The following is a 20,300-nucleotide window of genomic DNA, read 5'->3' as shown; positions in this document are numbered from 1 at the left end:
ATACTGATTTTTCTGGACAATGACAGATCTCTCACAAAAAATGGAAGCAAAACTGCAATGGAAAAATTAAGGAATTATAAACATAGAAATATGATGACTAAGATGATGTGGTGTACATTTAATTTTCTCATCGTGTTTTCACCAAAAACTTATATAGTAGTTTTCTTGAGACACGGAGATAATGTTCACAGTTAAAAAGCCTGTTTCAAATTTTAAATAAGCATACCATTTTCAGGACAAAAATAGGACAACTAAATCTATACCATAGAATGAAATAAGTTTTCACTGAAGTCAAAGATATTTTGAATCCAATTTGGATGGTGACCTTTTGATAGAATAACACATAACGTACATATTATCGCCAGAAAGTAAGACACTGTTTCCACAAATTCTAAGGTAACTCATGTTCCTTTATAAACCTTTGGAGGAGAAATCATAGCAGATTATTTACTTATTTATTTAGTATCCTGTCCACAATTCAATATAAAACCATGAAGACTACCATTTATATGGAATGCTTCCATTTTTTTCTCACTATTTTCATTTTAAGTAGTAAGGCATTTATTTTTTTCAACTTTGGGATTTTTATAGAAGCTATGTAAATGGTCCTATGTTAATAGATATTGTTAATACTTAATGGCTACATAATGCTTTTGTCTGCAGATCCCAAAGAGATTTTTGAGTGTTACAATCTCCATTTTTATAGAGGACAAAAGAGAATTCTGAGACCAAAAAAAAAAAAAAAAAAAAAAAAAAGTGTAGTTACTACAAGGCATTCTGAGTATGTTAACTAATAATATACTAGAATTGGAGTGGTTGAAATGAAAATTGTCTACTCTTGTCAAGAGTTTGCTTTTAAATAAAAAATTGCCCAATTTGATCCTAGGAGAGTGTGAAGTTTGTCTTACTGTCTTTCATTTTATTTTGGTTTTATTTTATTATTTACTATTACCTCTCCTTTTTCAGGCACACTGTATCTGTAGTCATTTTCATTATTTTTTCTTAAGTGGTCCCCCCAACCCATTATTAGAGTATTAGAGCCCACTTTCCAAAAAATGGTGGGTGAGTAATATTTTTATTATTTACTGGCCAAGGAAACAAACAAACAAACAAAAATCTACCTATTTTTACCTGTAGCCATGGTCCTAGGGATGTTAATGGTTATATCTCAAGTTTAAACAATTTCAAGTATTGAAACAATTTCAAGCCCAGAAACTGGATACTTTTGAGCTGTCAGCTTTTCCCTTCATCTCTGAATTATCTTTATCTTTCTGTTGAAAGCAACATTGATTAAGAAGACTATCTTTACAAGTCAATGCAGAAACTATATTTTCTTTATTTCTCTACATTATATTGAAATAGTTGTACTGTTATGTGTACTGTTTGCTGTATTTTTTTAAGTACATTGTGATTTAAGAGAAAAGATAGAAGATAGATAAAAGAGACAGTTTCTTGAGTTATTAACTACCTTTATTGTGTCCTCACTGTTATAGGAGATTTACAAATGGAGAGTTATTTTCACTTCTGCAATCTTTATAATTCTGATTAGGGGCTCACTTTCTTTGGCAGATTTTATCCCTTCCTAACACATAACAGGGGGAAAAAAATGACATTTTCAAGACAGTTCAGAGGCACTCTATCCTACCAAGACTATGTTGGATTTAGAATAAAGGCACTAGAGGAAAAGGCAGAGAGGGTTGTTAAGGAGGGAGGATACCGAGGCCTAATTCAAAATGACAGGGAGAGCTTCCTGAGACTGAGAAGTCAAAAAGTCTTAGGATTGGGGGGAGGAGTCAAGATGGCGGAGCAGTAGCAGGCTGAGACTACTTCAGGTAGCAGGAGATCAGCTAGATAGCTTATTTAAAGATGGCAAACACCTACAAATCCAACGGGGATTGAAGAGAAGAAGAACAGCGACTCTAGAAACAGAAAATCAACCACTTTCTGAAAGGTAGGACTGGCGGAGAAGTTAATCCAAAGCTACGGGAAGATAGACAGCGGGGGGAGGGGCCGGCTCCGGGCAAGTGGCGGAGCAGAGGAGCACAAAATCAGGACTTTTAAAAGTCTGTTCCGCTAAGCATGATACCCTGAAATCGTGCCATTTGCGACGACGTGGATGGAACTAGAGGGTATCATGCTTAGGGAAATAAGTCAATCAGAGAAAGACAACTATCATATGATCTCCCTGATATGAGGGAGAGGAGATGCAACATGGGGGGTTGAGGGAGTAGGAGAAGAGTAAATGAAACAAGATGGGATTGGGAGGGAGACAAACCATAAGTGACTCTTAATCTCACAAAACAAACTGAGGGTTGATGGGGGGAGGGGGTTAGGAGAGGGGGGTGGGGTTATGGATATTGGGGAGGGTATGTGCTATAGTGAGTGCTGTGAAGTGTGTAAACCTGGCTATTCGCAGACCTATACCCCTGGGGATAAAAATATATGTTTATAAAAAATAAAAAAAATTAAAAAAAAAAAAAAAAGTCTGTTCCGCTGAGGGACATCGCTCCAGAGGCTAAACCGGGGTGAAGGTTTAGCATGCGGGGTCAGCATGGCCTCAGGTCCCGCAGGGTCACAGAAGGATTGGGGGTGTCTGAGTGTCGCAGAGCTTACAGGTATTAGAACGAGGAAGCTGGCTACAGAGACAGAGCCGAGGAGTGAGCTCTAAGATGGGTTGCAGGCTCAGTCAGCTTGGAGCACGGCCGGAGGCCAGGGTGACGGGAGTAATTGGGCGCTGTTCTCTGAGGGCGCACTGAGGAGTGGGGTCCCAGGCTCTCGGCTCCTCCAGGCCGGAGACCGGGACGCCGACATCTTCATTCCCGCCCTCTGGAACTCTACGGAAAGCGCTCAGGGAACAAAAGCCCCGAAAGCAAACCGGAGCGGATTACTCAGACCGGCCCCAGGTAAGGGCAGTGCAACTCCGAGTGGGGCAAAGACACTTGAGAATCACTACAACAGCCCCCCCCACCCCAGAAGAGCAACAAGAAACCCAGCCAGGACCAAGTTCACCTACCAAGGAGTGCAGTTTCAATACCAAGGAGAGCAGCGGAATTCCAGAGAAGGAGAAAGCAAAGCCCAGAACTCATGGCTTTCTCCCCATGATTCTTTAGCCTTGCAGTAAAATTAATTTTTTTTCTTTTTCAATTTTTTTTCTTCTTCTGCTAAATTTTTTTAACTTTTACCCTTTTCTTTTTTAACGTTTTTTAACTAGTTTATATAATATATATAATATATATATATACATATATATATATTTTTTTTTCCTTTTTATATTTTTTCTTTATTGGTTTTTTTTTAATTGTTCCGTTCTTTTTTTTTTTTTTTTTCTTTCTGAACCTCTTTTTATCCTCTTTCTCCCCCCTCACGATTTGGGATCTCTTCTGATTTGGCTAAAGCATATTTTCCTGGGGTTGTTGCCACCCTTTTAGTATTTTACTTACTCCTTCATATACTCTTATCTGGACAAAATGACAAGGCGGAAAAATTCACCACAAAAAAAAGAACAAGAGGCAGTACCAAAGGCTAGGGACTTAATCAATACAGACATTGGTAATATGTCAGATCTAGAGTTCAGAATGATGATTCTCAAGGTTCTAGCTGGGCTGAGAAAAAGGCATGGAAGATATTAGAGAAACCCTCTCGGGAGATATAAAAGCCCTTTCTGGAGAAATAAAAGAACTAAAATCTAACCAAGTTGAAATAAAAAAAGCTATTAATGAGGTGCAATCAAAAATGGAGGCTCTCACTGCTAGGATAAATGAGGCAGAAGAAAGAATTAGCGATATAGAAGACGAAATGACAGAGAATAAAGAAGCTGAGCAAAAAAGGGACAAACAGCTACTGGACCACGAGGGGAGAATTCGAGAGATAAGTGACACCATAAGACGAAACAACATTAGAATAATTGGGATTCCAGAAGAAGAGGAAACAGAGAGGGGAGCAGAAGGTATATTGGAGACAATTATTGGAGAGAGTTTCCCCAATATGGAAAAGGGAACAAGCATCAAAATCCAGGAGGTTCAGAGAACCCCCCTCAAAATCAATAAGAATAGGTCCATAACCCGTCACCTAATAGTAAAATTTACAAATCTTAGTGACAAAGAGAAGATCCTGAAAGCAGCCCGGGAAAAGAAGTCTGTAACGTACAATGGTAAAAATATTAGATTGGCAGCAGACTTATCCACAGAGACCTGGCAGGCCAGAAAGAGCTGGCATGATATATTCAGAGCACTAAACGAGAAAAACATGCAGCCAAGAATACTATATCCAGCAAGGCTATCATTGAAAATAGAAGGAGAGATTAAAAGCTTCCAGGACAAACAAAAACTGAAAGAATTTGCAAATACCAAACCAGCTCTACAGGAAATATTGAAAGGGGTCCTCTAAGCAAAGAGAGACTCTAAAAGTAGTAGATCAGAAAGAAACAGAAACAATATACAATAACAGTCACCTTACAGGCAATACAATGGCACTAAATTCATATCTCTCAATACTTACCCTGAATGTTAATGGGCTAAATGCCCCAATCAAAAGACACATGGTATCAGAATGGATAAAAAAACAAAACCCATCTATATGTTGCCTACAAGAAACCCATCCTAAACCCGAAGACACCTCCAGATTTAAAGTTAGCAGGTGGAAAAGAATTTACCATGCTAATGGACATCAGAAGAAAGCAGGAGTGGCAATCCTTATATCAGATCAATTAGACTTTAAGCCAAAGACTATAATAAGAGATGAGGAAGGACACTATATCATAATCAAAGGAACTGTCCAACAAGATCTAACAATTTTAAATATCTATGCCCCTAACGTGGGAGCAGCCAACTATATAAACCAATTCATAACAAAATCAAAGAAGCACATCAACAATAATACAATAATAGTAGGGGACTTTAACACTCCCCTCACTGAAATGGACAGATCATCCAAGCAAAAGATCAACAAGGAAATCAAGGCCTTAAATGACACACTGGACCAGATGGACATCACAGATATATTCAGAGCTTTTCATCCCAAAGCAACAAAATACACATTCTCCTCTAGTGCACATGGAACATTCTCCAGAATAGATCACATTCTTGGTCCTAAATCAGGTCTCAAGTGTTATCAAAAGATTGGAATCATTCCCTGCATATTTTCAGACCACAATGCTCTGAAGGTAGAACTCAATCACAAGAGGAAATTTGGAAAGAATCCAAATACATGGAGACTAAACAGCATCCTTCTAAAGAATGAATGGGTCAACCAGGAAATTAAAGAAGAATTCAAAAAAATTCATGCAAACAAATGATAATGAAAACACAACGGTTCAAAATCTGTGGGACACAACAAAGGCACTCCTGAGAGGAAAATATATAGCGGTACAAGCCTTTCTCAAGAAACAAGAAAGATCTCAGGTACACAACCGAACCCTACACCTAAAGGAGCTGGAGAAAGAACAAGAAAGAAAGCCTAAACCCAGCTGGAGAAGAGAAATCATAAAGATCAGAGCAGAAATCAATGAAATAGAAACCAAAAAAACAATAGAACAAATCAACGAAACTAGGAGCTGGTTCTTTGAAAGAATTAATATGATTGATAAACCCCTGGCCAGACTTATCAAAAAGAAAAGAGAAAGGACCCAAATAAATAAAATCATGAATGAAAGAGGAGAGATCACAACTAACACCAAAGAAATACAGACAATTATAAGAACATACTATGAGCAACTCTACACCAACAAATTTGACAATCTGGAAGAAATGGATGCATTCCTAGAGACATATAAACTACCACAACTGAACCAGGAAGAAATAGAAAGCCTGAACAGACCCATAACCAGTAAGGATATTGAAACAGTCATCAAAAATCTCCAAACAAACAAAAGCCCAGGGCCAGATGGCTTCCCTGGCGAATTCTACCAAACATTTAAAGAAGAACTAATTCCTATTCTCCTGAAACTGTTCCAAAAAATAGAAATGGAAGGTAAATTTCCAAACTCATTTTATGAGGCCAGAATCACCTTGATACCAAAACCAGACAAGGATCCCATCAAAAAAGAGAACTACAGACCAATATCCTTGATGAACACAGATGCAAAAATTCTCACCAAAATACTAGCCAATAGGATTCAACAGTACATTAAAAGGATTATTCACCACGACCAAGTGGGATTTATTCCAGGGCTGCAAGGTTGGTTCAACATCTGCAAATCAATCAATGTGATACAACACACTAATAAAAGAAAGGACAAGAACCATATGATACTTTCCATAGATGCTGAAAAAGCATTTGACAAAGTACAGCATCTCTTCCTGATTAAAACTCTTCAAAGTGTAGGGATAGAGGGCACATACCTCAATATTATCAAAGCCATCCATGAAAAACCCACCGCAAATATCATTCTCAATGGAGAAAAACTGAAAGCTTTTCCGCTAAGGTCAGGAACACGGCAGGGATGTCCATAATCACCACTGCTATTCAACAGAGTACTAGAAGTCCTAGCCTCAGCAATCAGACAAGCCTCAGCAATCAGACAACAAAAGGAAATTAAAGGCATCCAAATCGGCAAAGAAGAAGTCAAACTATCACTCTTCGCAGATGATGTGATACTATATGTGGAAAACCCAAAATACTCCACTCCAAAACTGCTAGAACTTGTACAGGAATTCAGTAAAGTGTCAGGATATAAAATCAATGCACAGAAATCAGTTGCATTTCTCTACACCAACAAGAAGACAGAAGAAAGAGAAATTAAGGAGTCAACCCCATTTACAATTGCACCCAAAACTATAAGATACCTAGGAATAAACCTAACCAAAGAGACTAAGAATCTATACACAGAAAACTATAAAGTACTCATGAAAGAAATTGAGGAAGACACAAAGAAATGGAAAAATGTTCCATGCTCCTGGATTGGAAGAGTAAATATTGTGAAAATGTCTATGCTACCTAAAGCAATCTACACATTTAGTGCAATTCCTATCAAAGTACCATCCATTTTTTTAAAAGAAATGGAACAAATAATCCTACAATTTATATGGAACCAGAAAAGACCACGAATAGCCAAAGGAATATTGAAAAAGAAAACCAAAGTTGGAGGCATCACAATTCCAGATTTCAAGCTCTATTACAAAGTTGTCATCATCAAGACAGCATGTTACTGGCACAAAAACAGACACATAGATCAATGGAACAGAATAGAGAGCCCAGAAATAGACCGTCAGCTCTATGGTCAACTCATCTTCGACAAAGCAGGAAAGAATGTCCAATGGAAAATAGACAGCCTCTTCAATAAATGGTGTTGGGAAAATTGGACAGCCACATGCAGAAAAATGAAATTGGATCATTTCCTTCACCACACACGAAAATAGACTCAAAATGGATGAAGGACCTCAATTTGAGGAAGGAATCCATCCAAATCCTTGAGGAGAACACAGGCAGCAACCTCTTCGACCTCAGCCGCAGCAACATCTTTCTAGGAACATCGCCAAAGGCAAGGGAAGCAAGGGCAAAAATGAACTATTGGGATTTTATCAAGATCAAAAGCTTTTGCACAGCAAAGGAAACAGTGAACAAAACCAAAAGACAACTGACAGAATGGGAGAAGATATTTGCAAATGACATATCAGATAAAGGGCTAGTGTTCAAAATCTATAAAGAACTTAGCAAACTCAACACCCAAAGAACACATAATCCAATCCAGAAATGGGCAGAAGACATGAACAGACATTTCTGCAAAGAAGACATCCAGATGGCCAACAGACACATGAAAAAGTGCTCCACATCACTCGGCATCAGGGAAATACAAATCAAAACCACAATGAGATATCACCTCACACCAGTCAGAATGGCTAAAATTAACAAGTCAGGAAATGACAGATGCTGGCGAGGATGCGGAGAAAGGGGAACCCTCCTACACTGTTGGTGGGAATGCAAGCTGGTGCAACCACTCTGGAAAACAGCATGGAGGTTCCTCAAAATGTTGAAAATAGAACTACCCTATGACCCTGCAATTGCACTGCTAGGTATTTACCCCAAAGATACAAACGTAGTGATCTGAAGTGGCACGTGCACCCGAATGTTTATAGCAACAATGTCTACAATAGCCAAACTATGGAAAGAACCTAGATGTCCATCAACAGACGAATGGATAAAGAAGAAGTGGTATATATACACAATGTAATACTATGCAGCCATCAAAAGAAATGGAATCTTGCCATTTGCGATGACGTGGATGGAACTAGAGGGTATCATGCTTAGCGAAATAAGTCAATCGGAGAAAGACAACTATCATATGATCTCCCTGATATGAGGGAGAGGAGATGCAACATGGGGGGTTAAGGGGGTAGGAGAATAGTAAATGAAACAAGATGGGATTGGGAGGGAGACAAACCATAAGTGGGGGAGGGGGGGTGGGATTATGGACATTGGGGAGGGTATGTGCTATGGTGAGTGCTGTGAAGTGTTTAAACCTGGCAATTTACAGACCTGTACCCCTGAGGTTAAAAATGTATTATATTTTTATAAAAAATTAAATTAAAAAAAAAGTCTTAGGTTTGTTTTCCTTGTTTGTGTCCTTGTTTGTTTAAGAGTAACAAACAGGTGTCCAGCTTCTCCTGATGTGCTTATATACTTGTAGAATGTCTGCCTTGAGAGCCAAAGAAGTAAATGAAAAAATCTCTGGTGGAGTCTCCCTTCTGTGGGTTATCCTGCTACAAGGGCACCTATACCCATCCAGAGCACCTTTGGACCTCAGAGTTGAAAAGGACTCTACTAGACTACATGCTATGAAGGAGAAGGGACAACAGAGTGGCAACCATAATGGAGCAGGGTTTGGGTCTACTCCTAGATTCTGGCAATACATAAACTCTCCAAATTTCTGTCTGACCCTAGGAGGGGGAGGAGACCCTAAACATAAAGGAAATGGAACTTTCACCACCTGCAAATTACGATTTGGCCAAATTAAAAACTTGAATTAGGAAAAAGAATAAGCAGTTTATTTTTACCCAAGAGTTGTGTGGGGAAAAAATGTAATTATTAAAAATACAGGCATTTTAAATTAAGATATATTTCAAACTCAAGCTTACAGCTCTGAGAAAGAATGGCTTATCTAAATTATTTATTTAATTGCAAATATATAATTTATTTCAGCATGGTTTTTTGCTCTTAATTTATCTTTCATATTCTGGTGATTAATCATTTGTTATACTATATTTATTTTTAAGAAATGCAACTGAGATATTCTTTGGAGTTAAGTAATAACAAGAACTCCATCTACATAAAAATCTTTGTTTTGTTTTGTTTTGTTTTGAAGTAGGCTCCACACCCAACATGGGGCTTGAACTCACAATCCTAATATCAAAATTTTCATCTACCGGGGCACCTGGATGGCTCAGTGGGTTAAAGCCTCTGCCTTCAGTTCAGGTCATGATCCCAGGGTCCTGGGATTGAGCCCTGCATCGGGCTCTCTGCTCAGGAGGGAGCCTGCTTCCCCCTCTCTCTCTGCCTGCCTCTCTGCCTACTTGTGATCTCTGTCAAATAAATAAAAATCTTTAAAAAATTATAAAAAGAAAGTTGCATCTACCAACTGAGTTAGCTAGGTGCCCCCATCTGCATAAAAATCAATAGTATATGGACTTCTGTAATAAGAATATTCACAGTAACCAAACACATCATGTTCTTAGATTTGCTGGAGAAAATCCAGGTTTCCAAAATAAATGATAAATAAATAACTCATTTATTTGTTAACCCTAATTTTTTACTAATACCTGAAAACTTTTGAATGAAATAAGAATATCATATTATTTTATATTTAGAAATAAATTTTAAATTTTATATACCATATATGTGTATATGTATAAATGGTGCTTTAATTTAGTCCACACAAATCTGAAAATCAGAGTAATTTTAACCATGAGAATTCATTTATATGGGGAAAAAAGATGGGGAGAAAAAGCTAAATTCAACATGAAAATATTATTGGTTATTAGTTTACCCTAGACAGTATCTATCAGGGGCGCATAGGTGGCTCAGATGGTTAAGCATCTGACTCTTGATTTCCACTCAGGTCATGATTTCTGGGTCTTGAGATCAAGCACAGAGTCAGGCCCATGTGCTGGGTGTGGAGCCTGCTTAAGTTTCTCTCTCTTTTTCCCTCTCTCTCTGTCCCTCCCTACCCTGCTCCTGTGTGTATGCACACAAACACACACACACATACACACACACACTCTCTCTCTCTCTCTAAAAAAATAAAAAGAAAAAAAAATAAAGAAGACAAATATCATACAAAAAATATCTGTCTTCCTTAGGACTTTGAAATAGATGTTTTCATTTAAAATTTTATTTTAAATGTGAAGTCTTACAATTGTATTCAGCATTTCTTACTTGACTGCAGGATGTATATAGCACTCTGTGTTGCATGACAATGGCTTCTTTTTAGTCCAAATACAGCAATTATGGGCTTAAGATAGCATTTAGCCAGGGTAGTTTGCAGCAACAAGGAAACATATTTTTAATTAAATTAATCAATTGTTTTCTCAGTGACTACTGCTAAGCAATCTATTTTCTGTTAATGAAGATATCTACTAATTAAAAACAGAGTACAAAATTATGTTACATTACTGATAATTTCTAGTATAAACATTTATTCAGCATTTACTGTAAGCCAGACCTTATCCTAGACATTTATGAACTTAAGTGCTGTGGCCATTCCCACTTTTACATCTGAAGAAACAGAGGAACAGAGAGTTCGAATAACTGGCCAGAGATCACACAATTGGTAGAGGGTAGATCTGGAGTTCAAACTCAGGAAACATTTTTCAGAGCATATACTTCTGAGCACCATGCCACAGGGCTCTGCTAACTCAGAAATTGCTTACCTTTAATAAGGGTTCCTTATGTACCCAGCATTTTGCTGTGCCATTTATATCATTATGCCACTTACTAGTTAAGCTGAAACTAAGGAATGAAATCATTATTATTTATATTTCAGATATTAGACAAATTTAAAGATAGCAAGTAATTTGTCTATGTAAATATGAAAATAAATGTGGATGAAGAATGTGAACTCAATTCTTTCTCAGAATCTGAGGGGCTTAATGTGTCTGCCAAAGTGTTGTCTCACAGAAATGTGCACATAACATTTTAATCACTATTTTACTGCCAAATACTTTGAGTAATAATTTCTGTACTCTAACTCATTTTAATGACCTGAATGATTGAAAATATGTTTGTAACTAGTTAAAAGTATTAAGAATCTTTAAATATGTGATGAATCTTTAAAATGTTTGTATCAATTGACCTAGTTACTTTTGAATTTGGAAATCTGAATCTAATCACATTAGTGGGTATATAAAGGCTATTTACAGAATAAATACATAGCAGTAAAAACAAAAATTAATAACAACCTAAATACTAAACAATAGGAAAGTTGAGTAAATGGTAGTATTTATTCTTGGTAGAAATTCATGCATTTATTAAAATATTTCCTAAGAGTAGGCAGTAACATAAGAAACACTTATGGAAATATATTCAAAATAAAAATCTGGATATAAACTTGTTCATGTGGTACTGGTAAAATTATATTTAGTGATTTGCTTTCTCTCTCTCTCTTTTTTTTTTTTTTTACTCTTGTGATTTATTTTTCTTTTCAAGCATTTTTGTGAAAATAGAAAAAGATCTGAGGCAATGAGATGGTATGGTCATAGCATAAGTTAGAATGCAGTTACTCATTTCATAGTGCTTAAGAAATGATCTTCAATTAAAATAATGTGCTTTGTTTGGCTTATATGGTATTTAAAGACTAATTTCCAAGGATATACCATTAAAGGTCATTTAGTAAAGGTGGCCATAGGGGAATTAGCAGAAAGCAGTGGTGTTATTTATGTTAGAAAGAGATTGGCCAAAAACAGGATGAATAAAATATTTAACTACAAATATTGGTGCCAAACTTTTGTGTTTTTTTTTTCTTCAGCTGATGTAGAGAAAGCAGAATAAACCTACTCTGATTGCTTTAATTTGATTAATTTGAACATTCCCCTGATACACTAGGCCCTAGTCCATTTGCTTTGGATATTGGTATGAAAACTTCCCATGAAGAGTATGACACCAGGCTATAAACTAAGAATATGTGACAGCATGTAAGGCAAGCCAAGCCCAGGTGTGATTCTAATGGATAAATGGAATCTTGACTGTAGGTATAATTTCCAGATCTAGGACTGGTTACCTGCATATAGAGTTTTCAGTTTAACTAGCTTTCAGGACACACAATCCTGTTTGTAGTGTTTAGAATAAGCGTTCAATCCTAGGTAGCATGTATAAGGAGAGTGCAGGAGGTAAAGGAAATTTCAAACATGGGAAATTAGACCAAGCTGACCAGAGGCCAAATCCTGGGTACACTACTTATAAGCTGTTCACTCTTAACCAATTTACTAAATTGCACTAAGTTCCAATTTCCTCAATAAAATTGAGTTAATCATACAAACTGTTTCATGAGGTTGATGAAAGGATAAATTATGGGTGGACTGTCTGTACAGTGTTCCACATGTAATATATTATTACCTTTGCCATTTGTAGGAGTAATATTGCACCCCAAACTCTATAGGGCAATAGATGAATGCTTAGCAATGACTCCACAGTTTTCCTAGATATAGAGAAAGATTTGGGTATTTTCCAGAGTAGGTAACTTCTGTTTTGAAAGAGTGTAGCTGGCAGTAGGAAAACTAGAGTGCAGCGTGAAGAATTAAGGGCATTTTGAAAGAATCAGAAAAAAAGTAGGGCTGTATCATACCTTGAGTCTTCTGTTAGAATGACAGCTTACACAACATAGGAAAAAAAAAAAAGGAAAATGCCAACTTGCAATTAAGATTCTCTATCTGGAAGGTGAATGATATGAGGAACTGTTTTAGGCTGTAATAAACACCAAGGAAACTAACCAAGAGGAAGAAATTTAATTAGCAGGAAATTATAGATTATAAAATTCAGACTTGGAGATGAAGGAAAAGAAACAAGTTGTAGTTTTATGTTTTGAATTTAATAGAGAATAAATTGTAAATTAAAAAAGAAGAAAGTATATCAGCATTTGGAGATAAAAATTTAAGAAACAAAAGGAGTTGAAAAGATTATACCTGTAAAAACACATGCCAGAGGTCTATGAATTGACTTCGTCTTTGATGTACTGTTAGGTTTATGCTAATATACTTGTGGGTATTTCCCACTTATAATTGCACCAACAAGAATAAAATACCTAAGAATAAGTTTAACCAAGGAGGTAAAAGATGTATACTCTGAACGCTATAAAACAATGATGAAAGAAATTGAAGGTAACACAAGAAAATGGAAAGATATTCTATGCTCATAGATTGGGAGAACAAATATTGTTAAAATGTCCATACTACCCAAAGCAGTCTACAAATTTACTGCAATCCTTATCAAAATACCAACTGCATTTTTCAGAGAACTAGAACAAATAATCCTAAAATTTGTATGGAACCACAAAAGACCCCAAACAGCAAAAGCAATCTTGAAAAAGAAGAACAAAACTGGAGGTATCACCACACTAGATTTTAAAATATACTATAAAGCTATAGTAATCAAAAGAGTATGGCACTGGCACAAAAATAGACACATAGTCAATGGAACAGAATAGAGAGCCCAGGAATAAACTCATACTTATATGGTCAATTAATCTTCAACAAAGGAGTCAAGAAGGTACAATGGGAACAAGACAGTCTCTTCAACAAATTGTGTTGGACAGCTACATGCAAAATAATGAAACTGGACCATTTCTTATACCATATACAAAAATAAACTCAAACTATATTAAAGACGAATGTGGGATCTGAAACAAGAGAAGGAGAAGAAGAAGGAGGAGGAAGAGGAGGAGGAGAAAACATAAGCAATAGTCTGTTTGACATCAGCTTTAGAAACATTTTTCTAGATATGTCTCCTTTGTCAAGGGAAGCAAAAGAAAATTAAACTATTGGGACTACACCAAAATAAAAAGTTTTTGCACAGTGAAGGAAATCATCAACAAAACTAAAAGATAACCTACTAAATGGGAAAACATACTTGCAAATGATATATCCAATAGAAGGTTAATATGCAAAATATATAAAGAACTTCTACAACTCAACACCAAAAGAACAAATAACCCATTTAAGAAATGGGTGGAGTACCTAAACACACATTTTTTTCCCTAAGAAGACATACGATGGCAATAAGCACATGAAAAGATACTCAACATCACTAATCATCAGGTAAATAAAAATCAAAACCACAATGAGACATCACCTCAGAGCTGTCAGAATGGCTAAAATCAAAAACAAGAAAAAAGCATTGTCAAGGATGTGGAGGAAAGGACCTCATGGACTATTGGTGGGAATGCAAGCTAGTACAGCCACTGTAGAAAACGGGATGGAAGTTTCTTCAAAAATTAAAAATAGACTTACCATATGATCCAGTAATTCCACTATTGGATATCTACTCAAAGAATATGAAAACACTAATTCAAGAAGACATATACACTCTTATGTTTATTGCAGCATTATTTGCAATAGCCAATGGAAGTATTTCAAGTGTCCACCCATAGAAAAATGGATAAAAAAGATGTACTATGTGTATATATGTACACATGCACACACAAACATGCATGTATACATAATGGAACATCACTTGGCCATAAAAAATGACATCTTTCTTTTTGTACCAACATGGATGGATCTGGGGGCATAATGTTAAGTAATATAAGTCAGTCAGAGAAGGACAAATTCCCTATGATCTAAGGTGTATGTAAAATTTAAGAAATGAAACAAAGAAAAAAGAGACAAAAAAACAGACTCAAATACAGAAAACAAATTGGTGGTTGTCAGCATGGATGGTGGATGGGGGATAGGTGAAATAAGTGAAGAGGATTAAGAGTACACATACTGTGATGAGCACTGAGTAATGTATAGCATTGTTCAATCATTATGTGGTATACCTGAAACTAATATAACACTGTGTGTTAATTATACTTCAATAAAAAATGTAAAAAAATAAGTAAAAGTTTTCCTCTTTTATACAAACATTTTTTCACCTACCTGAATTAAGCAAACATTAGCAAAAATCATTTGAGAGTGGCTTATATGAGAAATCAATGATTAATTTAAACAGATTGTTTAAGTGGAAATTGAACTTTCATTGTACAAAACTTGGTGGGGGAAGGGTTTTAATGGTTTCAATTGATTACTAGGCTCTCTAAACACTTGTAGGAAACTACTCTTCCCTCTCCTCTTGGCCCAACAATGCTCCCAGCTCAGAATGTGTTGGCTTTTTCTTTGCAACATTTTAGTGCAACCATGCATCTCAGAAGGCTGAACTCTGGCCCATTAAATTATAAGTTTTTTCAGCCATTGCTAATCTATGCTTCATGTTACCTATTAAACACAGGTCTTCTCAGAGAAGTTTGAAGGACCCTGATCTACCACCGAGAAGATAGTTCTATCTTTACCACCCACAATTCCACCCAACCCCCAAACATGTATTCTTATGCTGACTTTAGTTTTACAAGTGGGCATTCTTTCCTCATGCACAACAGTTGCATCTGAGTTCTCCTTATACCATGTCTGCCCTATATTTTGCCTCCATCTAACAGCATTTTATTTTTTTGTGATATTAGGATCAATCATGGTTTCAGGTGATAGCAATCTGATTTATTATTATAAAATTGGTCATCAAAATTTTACCTAATGATTTTAATAACTGTTGAAGATCATTACCTAGATCTATTATTTCATTGTATTATAAGAGTTTTAATAACAGTAAGAAAATATATTATCATCTTAGCAGAAGGTTTAGGGTTCTTTTATTTACCTCCTTTTATTTTTTATTTTTTTAATAATACTATTCATAAGCACTAGAGTCAATAGAGATCACTTGTATTTTTTATCTTTTCTATTCTGGCGTCATTTTGCCTACTACAAAACCTAGATTTGTATTGTATTGTGATTTCCTGGTCCCCTAAACCATATCTTCAGGGATAGAGACATTATCATCCTGTATTTAGAAAATTTATTTAATGAGCATGTACTACTTATAGACTAGGGGGAAAAAGTATTTTTAGAAGCTGGGTAATAGAAGCAGAGTACATCTACTGCAAACTACTACTGGTAAATAATTAAATATGCTTCCACTACAAAATCTAAGGATACCTTTTACTTATAATGATAGTTTGGGGACACATTGATGTATTTTATATAAGTTAGCCTACTTACTAGTACTGTTATGATAAAAGTTTCTTTCTTTTCTTTTCTTTTTTTTTAATCTTAAAGCAAGTAAAAGAGATGGTCCTCAAGAGAAGTTTACTATAATTCTGGTAGTCCAAAATATACCATAATGAAGTATTACTATTCCTGTTCCAATTATGATAAAGATTTTCAGTAAACTGACATTTTTGAAGGCCTGATTCTTAATAACTTCATTACAGGGCAATGGAATTATTAATCCTCTACAGTTTCAACATCCAAACCCTTATTGCCATTTTGCAGATTATTTTTAGAGGACAAATTTAACTTCCCTTGAATAGTCACAGGTAGACCTCTAACAACACTACTAAGGGACCATGTCCAATGTTTGCCAAGGACCCATGGAAGGGTAATAGTGTGAACAGATCATATCTTGGAATACTGCAGAATGTAAAAGATGATTTCTCATACAAATACTAACTTAAAGAAAGTGTGATTCTTGATATCATGTTTTCAAAAAAAAAATCTCCACATTTCTCTTTTGATATAGACTAATAAGTATGTGTTGCAGAGATTTAATTTTGTAGTTTGCAATTTCAAGTGATTGTGTTATTCCATAATGGGAAAAGGGGTTTAAATTACCCTAGAATAAAATATAAGAAATTGCCTCAGCTGTACACATTGTCTGAAATCAAATGATCTTCTCTTGACAGAATATGAACTATATTGTCTTTAAAAATGTCGCAATTAGAGGCCTCAGGAAGAGGCAGTATTTGAAATACTGTTTTCACATGGTCATAACTGAAAATTTCAGGGCAGTTTTGCAAATATTCAGTAACTTCTACGTGAAAAAATAAAAGAAAGTATGAATGACACAGATTGTGATTCTATTCGTAATAAATAAAACCACTTTGTGCCCTGTTACAAATTTAAACATCCACTAAGAACAAGCAGTAAAAGAAAAGCATAAAGCTGTCTGAAGATAAGTGGTGGCACTGTTTAAAAGGAGACTGTAGCAACCCAGGAAGGTATTGATCATTTCTAATGGGCTGCAAGGAGAGGGACAATTGATTCTCAACTCTAATGAATTGTACACAACCAACTTCAGCCTGCAACCCCAGCATTACAAGATCTCATTGTTCAATGGCATTTGAGGACCTATTTTTAGATCAATTGTTGGTTCATAAAAAAAAAAAAGAGGAAAGAAAGAAAGAAAGAAAGAAAGAAAGAAAGAAAGAAAGAAAAGAAAGAAGAAAAAAAGAAAGACCTATAGTGTAGCCAAACAGAATACTTTTTTAGAACTCCTGCACTAAACTGTTAGACATATGTGAGAGCTACTTCATATTCTTCAATACACTGATTTCCCCACAATGACATTAGTGGAGAAAAGAAGCAAACACCTATTATTAGAGGTCTTTAGCACACTTTTACTTCTGTCCTCTCTCAACCCATTTTGGGTTTAGTTAAGATTATGTGGTATTTTACCATATAATTTCTAATTTAATTGCCATTGCTGTGAATATTTGCCTTTTACATTCCAAAAAATTATTTTAACACCATTGAATTTCAGAACACATTATCAAAACTCTGGTGCTACTAACTTGTGTTTTATTTCTCACCATTCTTTCCCTAATACTACAACTTCCCCTTTATATGTCTCTGCCTTTAAAAAATATGTTTACAGGTCTTTCCTTTTTCTAAAAGGAGAAATATTAATAACTTGAATTATGCAAAATACAGTGAACTCCAACAATCCTGGGCTTTCATTAGGGTCACTGGTGGAAAAGGTGATGCAAATCCTCAGCTCACATAGTGTTCCTGTGTTAACAGTTACAACTTGTAATTTCAGTTCATGTCTAGGGCTGATGTGCTTAGGTCTTCTTCTCATCATTTGCCTAATTTAGGCCAACAATGGAAGGTATTGAGAAATAGTGCCAACTGCTAGACTTGTACTCACTTTTGATTTAATTTGAATTTCCTCTCTGAAGAGTCAGAGCTTTCCACATGAAAAACAAACCTGTGAAAGGACTGGAGGATTAAACATCCATTCCTTTCCCGGCTTTGCAATGAATGTAAATGGACTGTTTCAGTTTATGCACCTACTCGTTTTCTACTCTAGAGCAGCTTTTATGCTAAGAAAATGTCTGAAGAACTTCTATCAGAGGGGAAGAAAAGTGTGTTATATGTCAAAGCTTCAATTGCCAAAAGACTGTAATATTTTTAAAGGGTGGGAATCAAGGTCAAATGAAAAGGCTAAGTCCCTTTACTTCCCTGCATATATTGTTTCCATTTCCCTTCTCTCTATTATAATCAAGTCTATTTGTTAAAAGGTTATGCAAAATAAATTAGGCTTTTAAAGCACTGACAGCTCAGCTATAGAGAAATTCTTTCCTCTATTTTTTTGTACTTTATACGTGAACACCTGCTACACTTTTAATGAGCTTTAAATTATACTTTACACCCATGTAACAAGAATGGATATTGCTCTTTAGTTATAATCAAAGAAAATATCAGGATGACTTGTTGCTAAGCGCAACAGCATGTCAAAAAATGATACTTCCTCCAGTAACAATATAGATAGATAGGTCCAGGTTGATAGATGGAAAATATGATTTACATTACATTGAGAGTTATCAATCTTTTAAATTTACTTGTCTTCTGTGATTTAAGAGGAATTTGTCATTGCTGTATGACTATGCCTAGATTATTTTCTCTTGTTCTTATCTTTGTTCTTCCAGTCTCCTTCCTTCTTATAGGACAAAAGTAAAAATGTAAATTTTCCTTTATCCTTTTATTCTCTCTGATTCATTAAAATAGATATATTTCAAGTAAGATTTCAAGACCCTCTTGAAACACCAAAGTATAATGATACATATTTATTTTTTGATTTTTATTCCCCTTACAATTTGATTTACTTTTAAATATTTAATCTTATTGAAAAGACTGTTAGTCATTATCAGATTTAATTTTTAAAGCAGTTTAATAATGACAGAAAAGCAAGCATTTGAAAATGAACAATAGTGATTTGGCTGTACACCATCTTCACACAAGAGGCATTAGACTCCATGGCCAACCAGATTTAGTTCTTTTCTATAATGGTGTCAATTTAATGCCATTTACAGAGAAGTGAGATGGTTGAGAGAAAGAGAGGACTATTGTGGAAGTAGATAAGATACAATGTAATGGAAGTAGAAAAGGGGCCATGGCAGAGAGATCCTGGCTGTGAAGGTTTCTATACCATGTCCCAGTCAGGTGCTGTGAGAGGCAGGGTAGCTCAATGTTAAGTGTGACGGCTAGAGGGCGTCTGCACATGAATACCTTCTGTGTTGAGATGAATGTTTACCTGTTCCGTACCTTTATGTTGACTCATATGGTAGGGATGTGAACATAACAGACTGTTTCCTTGATGCTTACATTAAGATTTATTGTTTTGTAAGTTTTATCTTCTATGCTGAGAAGTAAGGCTGGCCTGAACGTGACCACTGTTATTTAAAATGCCTTTTTAAATATAGAGTGAAGTGTAGTAAAAAAAGAAAAAGGAAAGATGAGGGGAAAAAACAACAGAATGGAACAAGAGAGTCGTAGAAAAGTTAGTGAAGACAGGTAAAGAAAATGAGAAAATAAAGAAACAAGATAGAAATATTTTAACATATTTTCCCATTGTATAATCCCCTTAAGATTTGGAAACAATGCACTTCTTAATTGGAAGAATAGTCAACATAATAAAAGTCTGTAAGTTCAGCTTTCAGTATTTTTTTCATTTTTATAGAAATGCTTTATAAGTTTTTAAACTAAAATGAATAAAAATTAGATAATCTTTCTTTCTTTATGGGTTTCCTAAAATAATTTACCTTTGCCTGTATGAGCACACATTACTGTACTCTTCTTTTCAAAAGGAAAAAGTTAAATGTCTCATTAAAAAGTGAAAGAAGAAATGTACTTTTTCCTCTTATCACCAGTAACAAAAACTTCAAAAAAATGTTTGGTTCCAAAGCTCCTCAATATGCAAGCTATCTCCTTATACTAATTATTCAAGCCTTGAGAGACTGGAAACTAAAGATAGAATTCTCATGACAAAAAACAAACTCTGTACAT

The sequence above is a fragment of the Lutra lutra genome, chromosome 2 (assembly GCF_902655055.1).
Source record: "Lutra lutra chromosome 2, mLutLut1.2, whole genome shotgun sequence".
Taxonomy (NCBI): Eukaryota; Metazoa; Chordata; class Mammalia; order Carnivora; family Mustelidae; genus Lutra; species Lutra lutra.
The sequence above is the reverse complement of the archived record's forward strand: the minus strand, read 5'-3'. Positions refer to the sequence as shown.